This window comes from Rhinoderma darwinii, chromosome 2, assembly GCF_050947455.1.
Source record: "Rhinoderma darwinii isolate aRhiDar2 chromosome 2, aRhiDar2.hap1, whole genome shotgun sequence".
Classification (NCBI taxonomy): Eukaryota; Metazoa; Chordata; class Amphibia; order Anura; family Rhinodermatidae; genus Rhinoderma; species Rhinoderma darwinii.
Window position 1 is genome coordinate 373,952,747 of NC_134688.1, and position 18,810 is coordinate 373,971,556.

Sequence of the window (18,810 nt, forward strand, 5' to 3'; positions counted from 1 at the left end):
TGAACCCTACAGCGTGCCCAAACAGCAGTTTCCTTCCACATATATGGCATCGCCATACCCGGGAGAACCCTTTTAACAATTTTTGGGGTGTGTGTCTCCAGTAGCATAAGCTGGGCGCAACATAATTGCCACTGAAATGGCATATCTAGGCAAAAATATGAATATTTAATTTGCACCTCCGCAGCGCATTCATTTATGGAAAAGACCTGTGGGGTCAAAACTCTCACTATACCTCTTGATAATTTCCTCAATGGGTGTAGTTTCCAAAATTGGGTCACTTGTGGGGGGTTTTCACTGTTTTGTCCCCTCAGGGGCTTTGTAAATGTGACATGGCCTCTGCAAACCATTCCTGCTAAATTTGAATTCCAAAAGCCAAATGGCGCTCCATCCCTTCTAAGCCCTGCCGTGTGTCCAAACAGCCGTTTATGACCTAATGTGGGGTATTGTCTTACTCGGGAGAAATTGCTTTACAAATTTAGCGGGGCTTTTTCTCCTTTAGGCCTTGTGGCAATGTAGATTTTCATTTTTCACAGCCTACTTCCATTAATTTCTGTAAAAAAACCTGTGCGGTCAAAATGCTCACTATACCCCTAGATAATTTCCATGAGGTGTGTAGTTTCCCAAATGGGGTTACTTTTGGGGGATTTTCACTGTTTTGGCACCGCAAGAGCCCTTCAAACCTGACATGGTGCCTAAAATATATTGTAATAAAATTAAGGCCCCAAAATCCACTAGGTGCTCCTTTGCTTTTGAGGCCAGTGCTTCAGTCCAGTAGCACGCTAGGGCCACATGTTAATTAGCAATAATTTTGTGTGGTATATCTGCCTGTTTTACAAGCAGATACATTTAAATTGAGAAAAATAAACATTTGTTTCTGCTAAAATTTGGTGTTTTTCACAATTAAATACTGAACATATGGAGCAAATTTTGCCAGTAACATAAAGTCCAAAGTGTCATGAAAAAACAAACTCATAATCACTTGGATAGGTGAAAGCATTCCGACGTTATTACCACATAAATTGAAACCTGTCAGATTTGAAAAATTAGGCTCTGTCAGGAAGGTCAAAAGTGGCTAAAGACGGAAGGGGTAAATGTTTAGACCACGTAAATCTCTAATGAGTTGTGTGGAGTAAAATATTGACACAAATATTGACACATTTAAAGAGGCTCTGTCACCACATTATAAGTAGCCTATAGTGTACATGATGTGCATAGGATGTTTTTTAATGTTATTTTAATTGTGTACCATCACTATAATCTGCTTACCAACAGAATGTGCATGTCTATAGACCGTTTTCTTTTTATTATTTAACCTTTGATTTTTTTTATCATAGCTGCATTCATAATTTTAAGATGCCGTCTTTAAATAATCCATTACTTATACAACAGTATTCTAGAATAATAACCCTTTTCCGACATTTGACGTATCCATACGTCATAGCCGGGTAGGGGAAGTATTGAATGTGCTCACGGAGTGAACCCGCTCCATACAATGCGGGTGTCGGCTCGATGCTACAGCCAACACTTCACAGTAATGCTCGTTTAATCCGTTAAATGCCGCGGTCAATAGCGACTGTGGCATTCAAAACATTAGAAAGAGGGGGGCGACCCCCTCTAGCAGCTCATCGCGCCCCCCACAATGCAATCATGGGGGGGGGATGGTTGCTATGGCAGCTTGGGGGCCTAATGAAGGACCCCAGGTCTGCCATCTTTGTACTGCTATTAAGCCCTTCCTCTGGCAGGGCTTAATAGAAGCCTGTCAGAAAGATGATATACTGCAATACATTAGTATTGCAGTATATAGTGCAAGCGTTGCAACGATCACTGGTTGAAGTCCCCTTGGGGACTAATAAAAAAAGTAAAAATTAAAATTATTAAAATAAAGTTGTTTTTTTATGTAAAAAAATATATATATTAAAAGTTAAAAAAAAAAACCTTTTCCCATTTCCCCCCTAGAGCACTGTAAAAAAGAAATAAATCAACATAATTGGTATCGCCGCATCCGTAAGAGTCTAAACTGTTACAATATATCATTACTTAACTTGTACGGTGAACGCCGTAAAAAACAATAAATGTAAACGCCAGAATCGCTATTTTTTGGTCACCTCATCTCCCACAAAAAATGGAATCAAAAGTTATTAAAACTTCGCATGTACCCCAAAATGGTATATTAAAAACTACAGCTTATCCCGCAAAACATAAGCCCTCATACCACTTAATTGACGGAAAAATAAAAAAAGTTATGGCTCTCAGAATTTGGCGACACAAAATAAATAAAAAATGTTACACTTAGTTTTTTACTTGTAAAAGTAGTAAAATATAGAAAAAACTATATATATTTGGTATCGCCGTAATCGTATTGACCCGCAGAATAAAGTTAACATGTTGTTTTAATTGCACAGTGAATTCCGTAAAAACGAAGCGCAAAAAACAATGGAGGAATCGCTGTTTTTTTCATTTCCTACCCCAGAAATAATTTTTTCCCCATTTCTTAGTACGTTATATGGCACAATAAATCCCGCTATGAAAAACGATAACTCGTCCCACAAAAATCAAACCCTATATATTGACAGAAAAATAAAAACGTTATGGCTTTTGGAAGGTGGGGAGGAAAACATTTAATTGAAAACCTGAATAATGGCTGCGGCGGGAAGGGGTTAAATTACAAACAGTATTTGTTTGGGTATTTAAGATGTGTATTTTTCGTACATATGTTTTGTTTTTATATGTGTGTATTTTTATGTAATATATATATATATATATATATATATATATATATATATATATATATATATGCACTTTTGCGTATCTCCTAAATGCACAGGTGCAGACTAATATTTAGTATCTTTTTAGCAACAATAAACACACTCTAGATATTCAATGTCAGCTTGTAAATGTATGTATAGCAGCGCCGGTGGTGGCCCAATTTTTCTTTGAAAACAGAATTCTACAATTTGCAGTAACAACCTGTTACTAGATCGGACCGTTGCAGCAGTATACTCTCTGGAATATTTAACCCCTGCCTGCATCAGATTTGTGTCTGACTTAGCACAACCTGTATAGGTGAGCATACTTTTGTCTCTACCTTTCAGACCGCCCTCCCTGGTTTACCTGCACTATGTGGCGAAGTGCACCTCTACTTTTTCTCTTTATAGATTGGCTCATTATGGGCAGACAAATTAGAAATATATTGTCTAATGTCAATAAATTTTAATGCTATTGGTTGAAATACAAGCAAGCGGCTCACATGTATCTCCAGTCTACTATTCCCTGATGAAACAGTGGAGCTATACTGTCCATATGCCATAAATGTCTCAGATGGGAACACACCTTTAAGTTTCATTGCAGCCCTTTATAGTACAATCTAACAATGTGACCCTTAGAACGGAAAAGGTTGTGCACCCCTGCTCCAAAGGGCTCCCCGTTTCTATCAAAGGCTGCACTGACCATCTTCTCAGCAACACTATCAGTTATCTAAATGCTGGATGGAGAGCCGTCTCCAGGTATATGTGTGCCCTATGTCTACTCCAACCTTTGCTTGACATGTGTTGAACATGTTGGACCAAGATGCAATCGGTACCCAAGTTTTCTTGTTGTTGATGTCATCCTTGGAATGTTGGGTGAAGCACATTTCTAGAGACCCTTGTGAGCTGCTCACTGGACTATCCTGTGAACCCACCTAGTAAGCAATCAAGTCAGCCTGTCTTATATTACCTCTCGCCCAGGGGTGAACCTAGCCCCTCTGCTGCCTGAGGAAAACTATAAAAAGCCCCCCCCCCCACCCCCCCACCCAATCTATCGGAGTTTTCTCATTACTGGCTTTACACATCAAACACGCAATATATAAAAAAAAATAAATAGGAAAACATTTGTTGTTTATTTGTAAAGTGCTGTTTAATGTATAGAAAAGATTTAAAGAACTTTTTTTACTGTATTACTTTAGTATCATAGATCAGCAACGCAGCATTAATACTGAAAATAGTTTAACATCTTCTATGCCCCCTTTTTATTACCTAATTGACTTATGATTTTTAACCGAGTTCAGTGGCCCGGCGTGGACGGCATGATGCAGTGACGTCATCGTGCCGGGCAGTTGACGTCATCAGCGTGCTCCCGATCTCTTATAGGCCTCAGTCCTAAACCAGGCTGTGGCCTACAAGAGCAAACGGCGGAGAAGGGGTTTCTATTGTGGCAAATTTTTTTTTTTTTACATTTTATACTGCTAACTTTTTTTTGGTAGGTTCCGCTGGACCGTTTGGACTATGTCGTAGATTCATTGGACTACTTCAATTATCAACTTTAAAAAAAAAAAATTTTGAAAGAGGGTTGCATGGGGGAGTTTTGATTTCAATAAAAAAAAATTCTTATGTCTGTTTTTTTTTAATACTTTATTATGGCCTTAGTAATGGCAGCTGTCTGATTGACAGCGTTCAATTACTAAGGCTGGGGCTTAGCATTAGCCAGTAAAAAGGCTATCACTAACCCCTATTATTACCCCTTCCCACTGCTGCCAGGGATACCGGGAAGAGTCGAGTACGATCCATCTGAAACGACAGTTAGGCCGCAGGCTCGTATTATCAGGCTGGGAAGGGCCAAAAAAGTGGCCCTTCCCACCCTGGGGATGCTAGGCTGCAGCTGCTTTATTGTATCTGGCTGGTTATGAAAAATTGGGGAAACCCCTCGTCATTTTTTAAAAATAAATTGAATTTTTTTTTACGTGAGATCCCCTCCATTTTTCATAACCAGCCAGATACAATAAAGCAGCAGCAGCCTAGCATCACCAGGGTGGGAAGGGCCATGGTTTTTGTCCCTTCCTAGCCTGATAGTACCAGCCTGCAGCCACCCCAGTACCCTTCACTTCAGTGCTGGATCGTACCCAGCTCCTCCCGGTACTGGTGGCGGTGGGCACCGGGGTAATAGGGGTTAGTGATAGCCTTATTACTGGCTAACACTAAGCCCCTTCTTAGTAATGGACGCTCTCAATCAGACAGCAGCCATTACTAAGGCGGTAATGAAGTATTAAAAAACAGAGACATAAAGAAATTTATTTTATTGAAATGACAACTCTTCCACACAATCCACTTTTTTATTTAAAAAAAAAGCTTACATCAGCGAAGTAGTCCAACGAATCTACGACGTAGTCCAAATGGTTCAGCAGAACCTGCAAAACAAAAATTAGCAGTATCAAAAATAAAAATAAAGTTGGCTGCCCCCACAGACATATGAATAAATAGCTACCTTCGGGAACATATTAAAATAATTAGAAAAATTAGGCCCATAAAATAAAACATATCAAATAAAATAAAAATAAAAAGTATAACACCTGTCTTTTAAAGAGAACCTTTCACCTCCCCATACATGTACAGCTGAGTGCAGCAGGTAATGGGGAGGGCCGCACAAACTCTGGGGCACTTTATAATTTTTCCTAGCCTCCTTCGTTATTTTGATAACGGTGCTGTAATATTTGGCGCCCAATATTTAAATAACCCCCTGAACTGTCAATGGGGAGGTAATTGGCAGGGGGCGTGTAACATCGCTGTGACACTGTCCAACCAGCTACGGTCAGCGTTAAAGCAAGAGCTGGAGAGAGAGCGCGTGCGCGCAGCTCCGCCACCACTAAGGAACAGAAGAAGAGTGTGAATTCTTCTTCTTCTGTTTCATGGCATCGGAGCTCTCACTCTTTAGCTCTCGGCAGACAAGGACGACAAGACTGATCTCTCACCTGAGATCACAGTCTTGTACTTGCCTGTCGAGAGCTGAAGAGTGAGAGCGTGTGCACGCGCACATCCTCTCCTCTCTCCAGCTCTTGCTGTTGACATTGTCCGTATATGATTGGACAGTGTCACAGCGATGTTACACGCCCCCTTGCCAATTACCGCCCCATTGGCAGTTCATGGGGTTATTTAAATATCGGCGCCAAACATTACGGCACCGATATCTAAGTAAGGAAAGAGGGTAGGAATTTTATTTTTAAAAGTGCCCCAGAGTTTGTGCAGCCCTGACCATTACATGCTGCTCTCAAATGCAAATCTGTGGGCAGGTGAAAGATTCTCTTTAAAGTGTCACAACTTTTTAAAAAACTTTTGACATGTCAGAAGTTTTGATCAGTGGGCTCCGAACACTGAGACCCCCTACTAGTCGCTAAATCGAAGCAGCAGAAGTGCTCGGGTGAGCCGCTTCAATTCTGTTTGGCTTTCCTTGGAGCAGTGTACGGACTCAATAGAAAGTCTAGGAGTCCGTACACCGCTCACTCGGCTGAAAGTTGATCATAAATGAAGCGGCACAGCGCTCACCCGAGCACTTCTGCTGCTTAGTTTTAGCGATCGGTGGGGGCCTCAGTGCTCGGACCCCCACCGATGAAAACGTCGGACATGTCACTATGATATATAAAGATATCTATTAATGCGATTGGTGCAAGTTTTAATTACTTTTTATTGAAAATGATTTGTACTTTTTGAGATACAGCTGCTTTGTATCTGTATACAGAGCAGCTGTATATAGCGCTGAGACCTGAATCCATTAGGTCGCCTATTACCGATCACATCTAAGTTATGAACTTAGATGTGATCGGTAACAGCTCGATCCTGCAGGACTCGCTGACACTGAATCAGTCAGTCCTGCTGACCTGACGGATACAGCGCTATATACATTATAGAATATATTTATTTTAATTATCGGGGGCAGGTTTATGGGGAAGGATTAGGGCCTGTTCACATCAGCGTTGGCTTTCCGTTCCGCGGTTCCGTGGGAGGTTTCCGTCGGGTGAACCCCGCAACGGAAAGTCAAACTGAAACCACAGCTTCCGTTTCAGTCACCATTGAAATCAATGGTGACGGAAACATTGCTAATGGTTTCCGTTTGTCACCATTCCTGCAGGTTTCAGTTTTTGTGACGGAATCAATAGCGCAGTCGACTGCGCTAATGGTGACAGAAATGGAAGCTGTGGTTTCAGTTTGACTTTCCGTTGCGGGGTTACCTCCGACGGAACCCCAGAACGGAAAGCCAACGCTGATGTGAGCAGGCCCTAAGGATTCTTTCACACTAGCATTAATATACGTTTACCTCTCTTTCGTCAGAGGAAGAGAGGATCAATACGTTAAACGGAAAGCAACGGCTCCATTAGAATTACCATTGCTTTCAATGGTAATTCTTTTGTATCAGTTGCTTTCCGTTTGTCTCCGTTCGCTAAGTTTCCGTTTTTTTAAAAGAAACAAAAGTGAAGTCTGCAGAACTTTTATTTCCGTTCAAAAGAACGGAAACCTAGCGAACGGAGACAAACGGAAAGCAACTGATACATAAGAATTACCATTGAAAGCAATGGTAATTCTAATGGAGCCGTTGCTTTCCGTTTAACGTATTGATCCTCTCTTCCTCTGACAGAAGAGAGGTAAACGTATATTAATGCTAGTGTGAACAAAGCCCAATACAAGTAAGATATTAATAAAAAATAAAAATAAAAACCCAGCTGGGCTTTGAACCAGCAACCCTCATATGAAAGGCAGACAAGCTAACCACTACACTACACTATTAGTCTCTTCTGTCTGTCTGCTGCGTGTGGGTGGTGACTGCTCAGAGACTCACAGTCAGACTGAATGCCGCAGCTGCTGCATGCAGTGTTCACTGGGAGTGACTGAGACTCACCAGTCACAGCCATGCTTGTAGCTTTCCCACGCTAATTAAGCACAGGAAAGCTACAAAGCCAGGAGTATACTTCAAGGGGGGGGGGGTCTGGGCGTTTTACTAACCGCAGAAGGCTCTATAGGGGGAAATTATCCCCCCACCATAGAGCCCTGACTAGTTACTATACTGAAAGATTAGGGGGGGGTCTGAGCATCTGACTGACTGCTCTAAAGGGGGGGCAGAATCCCCCCCCCTATAGAGCTCTCTGCAGTAAGTCAGACGCTCAGACCCTCCCCCACCCACACTAATCCTTCCATTATAGTGATGTGAGGGCTCTATGGGGTGGATTATTCCAGCCCCATAGAGCCCTCTGCTGTCGGTAAAATGCCCAGACTCCCCCTTGCAGTATACTCACGGGTCCCGGTCCCAGAAGGCAGGAACTTACCTCGTGCTGCTCGTGGCTCCTCCTGCAGACTTGCTCCTCTCTGGCTGCATACAGCGTCAGAGAGGAGGAGGAGTGTTTCAGACGTTCGGCACGTCTGCTATCTATGTGCGTCTGCATGGCCCCTCACCCCGGTCCAGTCCGTCCCGGGCTGAAAATGCCGCCCCTCCCCCGTTTGGGTAGGTGGTACCGCCTGAGGCCGTCGGCTCACCTGGCCTCATGGCAGGTGCGGCACTGCTCTCGCCTGTAAACCCTTCCCTTACTTGTCGTCCAAACTAGACATAGATGTATAAAAACAACTTGTCCAGAAAATATATAATCCTGATAATGTAAATTCCTAAATCTATCTGAAATCTCCCATTCAGTATTTGCCACCTAAGATTATTGGTTGAACTGTATAATTTTTACGTTACTAGTAACTTGGGATAAATGAACTCATGACAAATGTAATAAAATAGAAACAATATTTGTATGTGCATATATATTTTGTACTGAATATACAAAAATATGTATTTAATTTTAAATCATGAGAATGGTTCTTCACAAAATGTGACCCACGATACCTCTATGTGCATGAGAAAAACAAACAAAATGATCTCGTCTACAGTTTAATTATTATTGTTGACTTATGAATCCAACCCCAAAGTTGCTGGTATATTAAGCAGCGTGTTCATCCCAAGAAGCCAACTAGTCTGAGCTTACCTGTCCTCCTGATCTCAGCGTTTTCTGAATCACACGGTATGTATTGTCATCTTATTCCCTTTCATTTACCAAGTAAGAAAATCTTAAATGTAAATTTATTTTCAGCAAATTTTATGTATATTTTGTATAGCATAAAGATGGGGGAAACAAGTCCTTTATTCCCAATTGGTTAAGGGTGTGGTAGCATTAAAAGGCTATGGACATCTATGGTCGGTTTTAATGAAATGTTTGTATTTAAGCATTAAAATCACTTTTTGTAACTTACTTTTATTAAAAATATTGTACCGTTAACCTCTGCAGCTTTTATGTATCACTTTACATAGAAGTTGCAGAATGCCGTTGTCAGCCGAATCTGTCAGTGAGCTGGCCTGATGGCTCGGTCTGCAGCGGCTCCTGTGTCACCTGAGCAATCTTATCAGCCTAAGGCTCTGTTCACATTTGCATCAAGTCTTTTTGTTTCTCTGCTCTGTCATGGGAGCAGAATAATGAAAAACCATAGCTTCACATGACAGAAACCAACGGCGTCCGACAGAATCCATTAACTTTAATAGAGTCTGTTGGATTTCTGTCACAGAGCCTTCGATGCAGATGTGAACAGAGGCTAAGATAACGGCTCAGGAGCACACAGGTGCCACTGCAGACTGATCTGTCACGCCGGCTGAACTGACGGATACGGTGTGCTGCAGTGAAGCTGCAGAAGTGAAACGGTACAACATTTTTATTAAAGAAACTTACAGAAGTACAAAAGTGTTTTTTATACTAAAATACAAACATTTCATTAAGTGCAAGGGCTTATTCACACAACAGGGATAATCGGCCATGTGACCGACTGCTGAAACGAAGGTGTAGAAGCAATTAGCTGAGCGCTTTGCACCTTCGGCTGTGATCGGCACTCATTGTCAGGCAGAAGATGGCTTGCAAAGACGTTCTATGTAAGCCATCTTCAGCCTGACAGGGAGCGCCGATCACAGCCAAAGGTGCAAAGCGCTCAGCTAAGCGCTTCTACACTTTCGTTTCAGCAACGGTGGAGGTCTCAGCACCCGGACCCCCACTGATCCAAAGTTTTGATATGTCTTTATGACATGTCAAAAGTTTGATGTAAGCGCAGATACTCTTTAACACCGTTTTGCTCTATAAAACAAAAGACAACATTTTTTTTTACTTATCAATATAAATGTTTTTTTGACAGACCAAAATGGTTTTCTTGAAGAAATCTCTTCTCCTTGTACTACTCCTTGGATTAGTCTCCCTTTCCATCTGTGAAAAAGAGTAAGTACTCATAAAATATGTATTAACAATGAACTAACAATCTTAATCTGCCTAAGGAGTGAACCTACCAAATATGATCATTTGTAGGTCTGAATAGGTAAACGGTTGCAAATCACCCATGTCAAAAATGGCAACATGATTTTTCAGTGGTTTACCTTGATTTTCTGTCCTTATGTAAACTGCATATGAATACGCAAATATAACATGCTACTGCCTCATGACCACCATGAAGGCTTGTTCATACGTAATGAAATTGCTGCAGAAAATTTCTGCAGCAATTCCGCAGAAACTGTCAGAAATTCTGCTGCGGAAAAAATGCACCTTTTCCTGCGTTTTTTACTGCAGAAAATGTTGCAGATTTTTCTGCATTGTTTTTTTCCTTCACGTTGGGAGATGGTGACATCTCTTCTGAAAAATGCAGCAATTCAGTCCTCTTTCCGCAGCAGGAATTGACATGCTGCAGTACGAAAAATATGCACCGCAGGTGAATTTCTGCTTGGAAATTTTTACGCAGCGTGTGGATGAAATTTGATAAATAACTTTGCTGCTACTGTATTCTGCTGCGTATTTTCCATCCGCAATTCCGGACAGAAAATACGCAGCAATTCCTTTACATGTAGGAAATCCCTAAGGGGGAGTTCACACTGAGTTTTTCGGCAAGTTTTTTTGGCGCCAAACGCACAAAAAATGGCCGAAAATGCCTCCCATTGATTTCAATGGGAGGCGGAGGCGTTTTTGTCTCGCGAGCTGAAAAACCGGCTCGCAGGAGAAAGAAGGGACATGCCCTATCTTCGGGCGTTTACGCCTCTGACCTCCCCATGACATCAATGGGAGGTAGAGAAAGCGTATTTCGTGGTGTTATGCCCACGGCGCTCAATGTCGCGGGTGAGAAACGCAGCAAAAATCGGCGTGCAGGCAAAGGAAAATCTGCCTCAAAATTCCAAACGGAATTTTGAGGCAGATTTTTCCGCCTGCAAAAAACTCAGTGTGAACCCAGCCTAACAGTGACAGCAAGAGGATCCCCCAAATACATTGTATGGGTATGTTCACACGGCGGGGGTCCATAATGGCTGAAATTACGGGGATGTTTCAGCCTGAAAACATCCCCGTAATTTCAGCCGTACCGGCATGTGCAGGCGCTTGAACGCCGCGTCAATTACGGCCGTAATTAGCGCTGCTATTCATTGGAGTCAATGAATAGCGGCTCCAATTACGGCCAAAGAAGTGACAGGTCACTTCTTCTACGCGGGCGTCTATTTACGCGCCGTCATTTGACAGCGGCGCGTAAATATACGCCTCGTGTGAACAGACAAACGTCTGCCCATTGCTTTCAATGGGCAGATGTTTGTCAGCGCTATTGAGGCGCTATTTTCGGGCGTAATTCGGGGCAAAAACGCCCGATTTACGTCCGTAAATAGGCCGTGTGAACATACCCTATCAGTCATGGCCTCTGTTAAATTGAGCTTTTCAGACATATACGTTGAACAGAGAACATTACCATGATGTGAAAAGGGCCTTATTAGTAGTAGTAAATAGATACAGTTAGGGTATGTGCACACGACAGCGCAAAATACGTCTGAAATTACGGAGCGGTTTTCAGGCGAAAACAGCTCCTGAATTTCAGACGTAATTGCTCGTACTCGTGTTTTTCGCGGCGTCCATTACGGACGTAATTGCAGCTGTTTTTCAACGGCTCCAATTACGTCCCAAGAAGTGTCCTGCACTTCTTTTGACGAGCCGTATTTTTTACGTGCCGTCTTTTGACAGAGACGCGTAAAATGACAGGTCAGCGGCACAGTACATCGTAAGACCCATTGAAAGCATTGGGCAGATGTTTGTCGGCGTAATGGAGTCGTTTTTTCAGACGTAATTAGGGGCGTAAAATGCCCGAATTACGTCTGAAACTTGGTCGTGTGAACATACCCTAACAGTACCAGCTGTAGTATCAATAGTACCAGAAAAAGCTGTACACACACACAGTGGCACCCAGGGCCAGCTCCAGGTTTATGTGGGCCCTTGGGCGACTCAGACTTAGTAGGCCCCTTTGCAGGGAAACTCACGGCGGCAGGAAAATGGCAGAAAACCTCACTTTGTGCCCCCATATAGGCGTTAGGCCCTGTTTATGACCCATATAGAAGTTAGGGCCCCCAGTTTGTACCACTAATAAATTTAAAGTCCTCTGTAGATAGTGCCACACAGCCCCCCTCCCAGGTAGTGCTACACAGCCCCCTTCTTGGTAGTGCCACACAACCCTCCTCCCAGGTATTGCCACACAGCCCCCTCCCAGGTAGTACCATACAGCCCCCTCCTCCTTGGTAGTGCCACACAGCTCCCTCCTCCAGGGCAGTGCCAAACAGCCCCTTTCCTGGTAGTACCAAAAAGCCCCGCTTCCTGGTATTGCCACACAGCCCCCTCCTCCCAGGTAGTGCCACACAGCCCCCTCCTCCCAGGTAGTGCCACACAGCCCCCTCCCAGGTATTGCCTCACTGCCAATTTTCTTGATAGTGCCACACAGCCCCCCTTCCTGGTAGTGCCACACAGCCCCCCTTCCTGGTAGTGCCACACAGCCCCCTTCCTGGTAGTGCCTTAAATGCGGTGTCGCTGGCTGCTGCTAGGCCACTGGGCATGGGGGGGTTGTGAAGGTGGGCGGCTCAGGCCCCCTCATGCCGCGGTCCCTGTGGCACCTGCTACGGTTCTACAGTGGTATTTACATTGCCTCCTAGACAGGGACTCCCTCTAGAAGCAGAATCCGGGTTTGCCGGGTGCGGACGCCGACCCTGGTGGCACCAACAGTAGTACGAATAGTACCAGAGGAAATACACACATAGTATTGGTACTACTGCTGGAGCAACTATGTGTGTACTACTGCTGGAACTATTAATACTACTGCTGGTGCCACTATGTGTGTAATACTGCTGGTGCCACTATGTGTGTATTAATGCTGGAGCTATTGGTACTACTGCTGGTGCCACTATGTGTATACTATTGCTGGTACTATTGGTACTACTGCTGCTGGTACTATTGGTACTACTGCTGGTACTATTGGTACTACTGTTGGTGCCACTATGTCTGTACTACTGCTGGTGCTATTACTACTGCTGCTGATAGTATTGGTACTACTGCTGGAGCAACTATCAGCAGCAGTAGTAATAGCACCAGCAGTAGTACAGACATAGTGGCACCAACAGTAGTACCAATAGTACCAGCAATAGTACCAATAGTACCAGCAGCAGTAGTACCAATAGTACCAGCAATAGTATACACATAGTGGCACCAGCAGTAGTACCAATAGCTCCAGCATTAATACACACATAGTGGCACCAGCAGTAGTACACACATAGTGGCACCAGCAGTAGTATTAATAGTTCCAGCAGTAGTACACACATAATGGCACCAGCATTGCTGCACACATAGGGCCACAACCAGCAGTACCAATAGTCCCAGCAGTAGTACACACACAGTGCCACCAGTGGTAGTACCAATAGTACCAGCAGTAGTACACGCAGAGTGGTACAAGCAGTAGTACAAACAGTACTAGCAGTAGTACATGCATAGTGGCACCAGCAGTAGTACTAATAGTACCAGCAGTAGTACACACATAGTGGCACCAGCAGTCGTACTAATAGTACCAGCATTATTACACACATAGTGACACCAGTAGTATTACTAATAGTACTAGCAGTAGTACACACAAAGTGTGGCATAGTGGCATAGTGGCACCAGCAGTAGTACAAATAGTAATAGCAGTAGTACACACAGAGTGGTACAAGCAGTAGTACCAATAGTACCAGCAGTATTACATGCATAATTGCACCAGCAGTAGTACAAATAGTAACAGCAGTAGTTCACAGTGTTAGGGTATGTTCACAAGGCCTATTTTCGGATGTTTTTCGGGCTGCAAAGACCCAAAAAATGGCTGAAAAATCGGAAGCAGAACGCCTCCAAACATCTGCCCATTGATTTCAATGAAAAAACTGCGTTCTGTTCCGATGTGCGTTTTTTTTACGCGGCCGTTTTTTTAAAAAAAAAACAGCCGCGAAAAAGAAGTGCAGATCTTTTCGCGGGACGTTTTTGGAGCGGTTTTCATAGACTCTATTGAAAACAGCTCCAAAAACGGCCATAAAAAAACGCCGCGAAAAACGCGAGTGGCTTAAAAAACGTCAGGATTTTCAGACGTTTTTGAGTTTGTGTGTGAACACACCCTTACCAGCCGGCTAATGTCTTACAGTAGTACAGTACTAGGCGGTTTTGTGGCAAATGGAATCCTCGGCTCTATGTTTAGTGTGTATGTCGGAAAAGCTACTAACGTACACGCTAAACGTGTCTATAGGGCTCCATTGGCATGATGAAGGCCAAAAGAGTATTATTTTGGCCTCAGACAGACTGGTATACGTCAGTATACCTTTTTTAAGAATTCAGTAGTGTGGTAGACTACGCTTTTCCATCCATAGATATCAATAGTTTTTTATGATCTATACGTTACACGGATACTATTGGGGTATGTTCACACAACCTCTTTTCAGACGTAATTCAGGCATTTTACGCCTCGAATTACGCCTGCAAACATCTGTCCATTGCTTGGAATGGGTTTTACGATGCTCTGTTCAAACAGTGTAATTTTATGTGTCGCTGTCATAAGACGCCGCGTAAAATGACGGCTCGTCAAAATAAGTGCAGGACACTTCTTGGGACGTTTTTTGAGCCGTATTTCCATAGACTCTATTGAAAACAAGTCCAAAAACGGCCGTAAAAAACGCCGCGAAAATCGCGAGTTGCTCAAAAAACGTCGAGTTGCTCTTGAAAACAGCTCCGTATTTTGCGACGTTTTTGACACTGCGTGTGAACATACCCTTATAGTTTATGAGCAACATATTCATTTATTGGATGCCCAAGGGTGTATTCAGACGTTGTGAGTGAGGTGTGATTAAAACCGGATTAAAATACAAATCCGAAGACTGATGAGATTTGATGCGTCTCTCTATGTGGTTGTGTTTCTTAAAGAAAAACTTGTCAAAGTGCGTTTACAACCGATGTAGTTTTCAGATGCGTTTTTTCGATGCAGTTTTAAGAGCACCTCAACCTCTGAATAAACCCTTATAGTGGAATCCGTTACTTATAAATTATAGTGGTATCCGCTTCATGTATACGTCCTTAAAAGGTTCATGAGAGTTCATGACATATATAATCAGCGTATAGCATTAAACTTTATGGTGATAGATTCCACTGTTAAGGATTCCCTTGCAACCTACATTTAACGTATACATTGAGAACTTTTCCCGTTCTACACGTCAAACGTAGGAAAAAAAGCATGATGTGCACAGAGGCTTTCTGATTGCTCATAAAAGGACAGAAGCAGCATACGTATACGATACTATATACACACATGAAGCATCAGGACAGCAGTGTTTTCACAGCCATTGGGGTCTTCATTACAGCTCAACAGAGAAAGTTACCCAACTATCCTGGACTGCTGAATTCCAAATCTGCCTAGTTATGCAGTGATAATTCTCCCTTTCCTGTATTGCTGCATAATTGGACAGAATTGCCTTTCAGGAGGTTTAGAAAGTAAAATCCAGTGTAGAGTTATAATGGAGACCAAACTGGGTATGTAGAATATAAACTGCATGTAGAATATACTCGTAATGGTCCCAATACTATAGGTATGTATATATATTAAATAGTATCAGTGGGGTATTGTGTATGATGGTAGCCTTAGGGGTAGTTTTACGCATTTCAGGGGGTTGGATTAGAAATATTGAGAAACACTGGTATATACATTATGGGTGGCATTTATTATTACTTCATTGTCAGTTTACTGGTGTAGAAAAGTCACAAATACATTAAATGTCGCAATATGCACAAAAAATTGTGACTTTTGAGGCATTTGTGCCACTCAGCCCACTTTACTAAAAAGTGGACGTGGTTTAGCGTAAGGCTGGGTTCACACAACCTATTTTCAGGCGTAAACAAGGCGTATAATGCCTCGATTTACACCTGAAAATACGGCTACAATACGTCGGCAAACATCTGCCCATTCATTTGAATGGGTTTGCCGACGTACTGTGCCGACGACCAGTAATTTACACGTTGTCGTTTGACAGCTGTCAAACGACGACGCGTAAAATGACTGCCTCGTCAAAGAAGTGCAGGACACTTCTTTGAAACGTAATTTGAGCTGTTTTTCATTGAAGTCAATGAAGAACAGCTCAAGATTACTGGCGTCAAAGACGCCTCGCAAAATGCGAGGAGGAGCTTTTACGTCTGAAAACAGTCTGTCTTTTCAGATGTAAAAGCCAGTTTTCGTGTGCACATACCCTAAGGAGGCATATGTACGGACAGCCAGAGATGATGTGATAAATAAGAAGCATCTTACTCCTGTGCTCTTTAGGTTAAGGCGTCTGATACACATGTACACGTGTATGTGCCAAGTGTGGCCTCCATTTCAGCAAAAGTTCTTACCCAGAATTCCAGAGTGCTGAATTCCAAATTTGCCTAGTTATGCACTGATAAATCCCTCCATAAAGCTAGACTAACTTACCATTCGGGGTCGGGCAGATTTGCCATCAAGGGTCCTGGGAAACCTGGGTAAAGCTGAGGAAAAGTATTTTTTTTGTGGCAGCTTTTGCAGCTAAAGCGTGCCTTTTTTTTTTTTTTCTTTTTAGAATCGCCGCATATTTGCTACGATTACTCACAAAGACTTACAAAAAACGAATCATGGAAAGATATCCAAAGGGTGTATTCACACAGTGCGGGCGTGCCATTTTTTTTGTTGAGCGTCCGACAACCGTGTATCAAAACCTAGTTTTACAGTGATTTATCGATCCCCAGCGGAAGATAGAGGAGGCTGGGAGGAAAGGGCTCCCTCCTAGTCTGCAGGTTTTCTGCAAAACCTCTTCTTTCTGCAGCTTCTGAAAGTCTTCCAGGTTTATAAATAGGGGACATTTTTATAAATGTATTTAATATTTTGTTTAATGTTTTTAAAGTTTAATGTCCTTTTAAAAAATGATTAAATTATAAATATATTCATTATTTGTTCTATACCAGTTCTCTGGCATAAAAAAGTTGTAATCTCAAAAGTTACAATTTGTGCAAAAAACTGCGACTTTTAAGGCATTGTGCCGCTCACAGCAAAAAAAGTTGTGATTTTTGAGCCATTTGCGACGCTTTACTAAAGTGAACGGGCTTAAGAAGAAGGGGACGCGGCCTTCCGCAGCCCAACAAATTGACTATAATTTACACCATAATTTGGCGTAAATTATAGTGCAAATCTAGTTTGACTTTCAGGCTCATCAGGCCAGGACCACAGACACCGTTTTGATGCGGTTTTTGGCTCAGCTTTTTTTTAACCAAACACAGGAGTGGACACAAAAGAAAGATGTATTAGCTTATGTTCACACGCTGAATAAAAACCGTCTGAAAATACGGAGCTGTTTTCAAGGGAAAACAGCTCCTGATTTTCAGCCGTTTTTTAAGCAACTCGCGTTTTTCACTGCGTTTTTTACGGCCGTTTTTGGAGCTGTTTTTCTATGGAGTCAATAAAAAACGGCTCCAAAAACGGCCGAAGAGTTGACATGCACTTCTTTTTCGCGGGCGTTTTTTTACGCAGCCATTTTTCAAAATAAGAAAAAGAAAAAAAACGCAACTGTCATTGGGCTGTGTCTGTGTTTACTGGAATGGGATGAGCTGCAATAACAAACACCACAATTAAACTATAGTGGTGCTGTTTATGCCCAAAAAATAAAGCAGACCTATTTTTATTTCTTGGATAACCCTATTAACTCTTTCCTTTTCACTACTTTACTAACTCTACCCCAGTAAGGGTATGTGCACACGGTAGCAGGCAGTTACGTCTGAAAAGACACTGTTTTCAGTAGAAAACAGCTGCCTCGTTTCAGACGTAATTGCTCCTCCTCGCATTTTGCGAGGCTTCTCTGACAGCCGTAAATTTAGAGCTGCTCTTCATTGAGTTCAATGAAGAACGGCTCAAATTACGTCTGAAAGAAGTGTCCTGCACTTCTTTTGACGAGGCTGTATTTTTACGCGTCGTCGTTTGACAGCTGTCAAACGACGACGCGTAAATGACAGGTCGTCTGCACAGTAGCCCTGTATTGTAGCCCTATTTTCAGACGTAAAACGAGGCATAATACGCCTCGTTTACGTCTGAAAATAAGTCGTGTGAACCCAGCCTAACTGTAACTGATTATCTCTGTTGGAACCAAATCAGGACCTTCAGGATACGTTCTAGAACCTGCAAGAATACCAGCCTAAAAACCGCACCATATTGTGGTGAAGATTTTAGGGCGGAATCTCTGCTGTGGAAACCATGCTGGAAAAAATATAGCCAAAACTTGCCACCCCGGCATTGACCTGGGATTGACCGCTGTAGCCTGTAATTGGCTGCAGCAGTCACATGGGATCGAACGTCTTCCCAGGAGGCCGGCCGCAATGAAGAACAAAGGAATGTGTCGCTATGACAATGCCCCAGGGGGAAAGTATTAACCTTTTAATTACTTTTAAACAAAAAAAGGGATTTTTTTTTATTCTGATTTGCGATTTTTGATAATTGTTTCTGATTTTACCTCTCATTGAATTCCATGGGGAAAACCTGCAACAATATAGCAGCGATTCCACAGCATAAATTGACATGCTACGGATTAAAGAAATGCACCGCAGGTCAATATATGAACTATTTCTCAGCAGGTTTTTTCGGCAGCTTGCGGATAAGATTTGTTTGAATCTTATCCACTCTGCTGCTACTGTAAGGGCGGGTTCACACA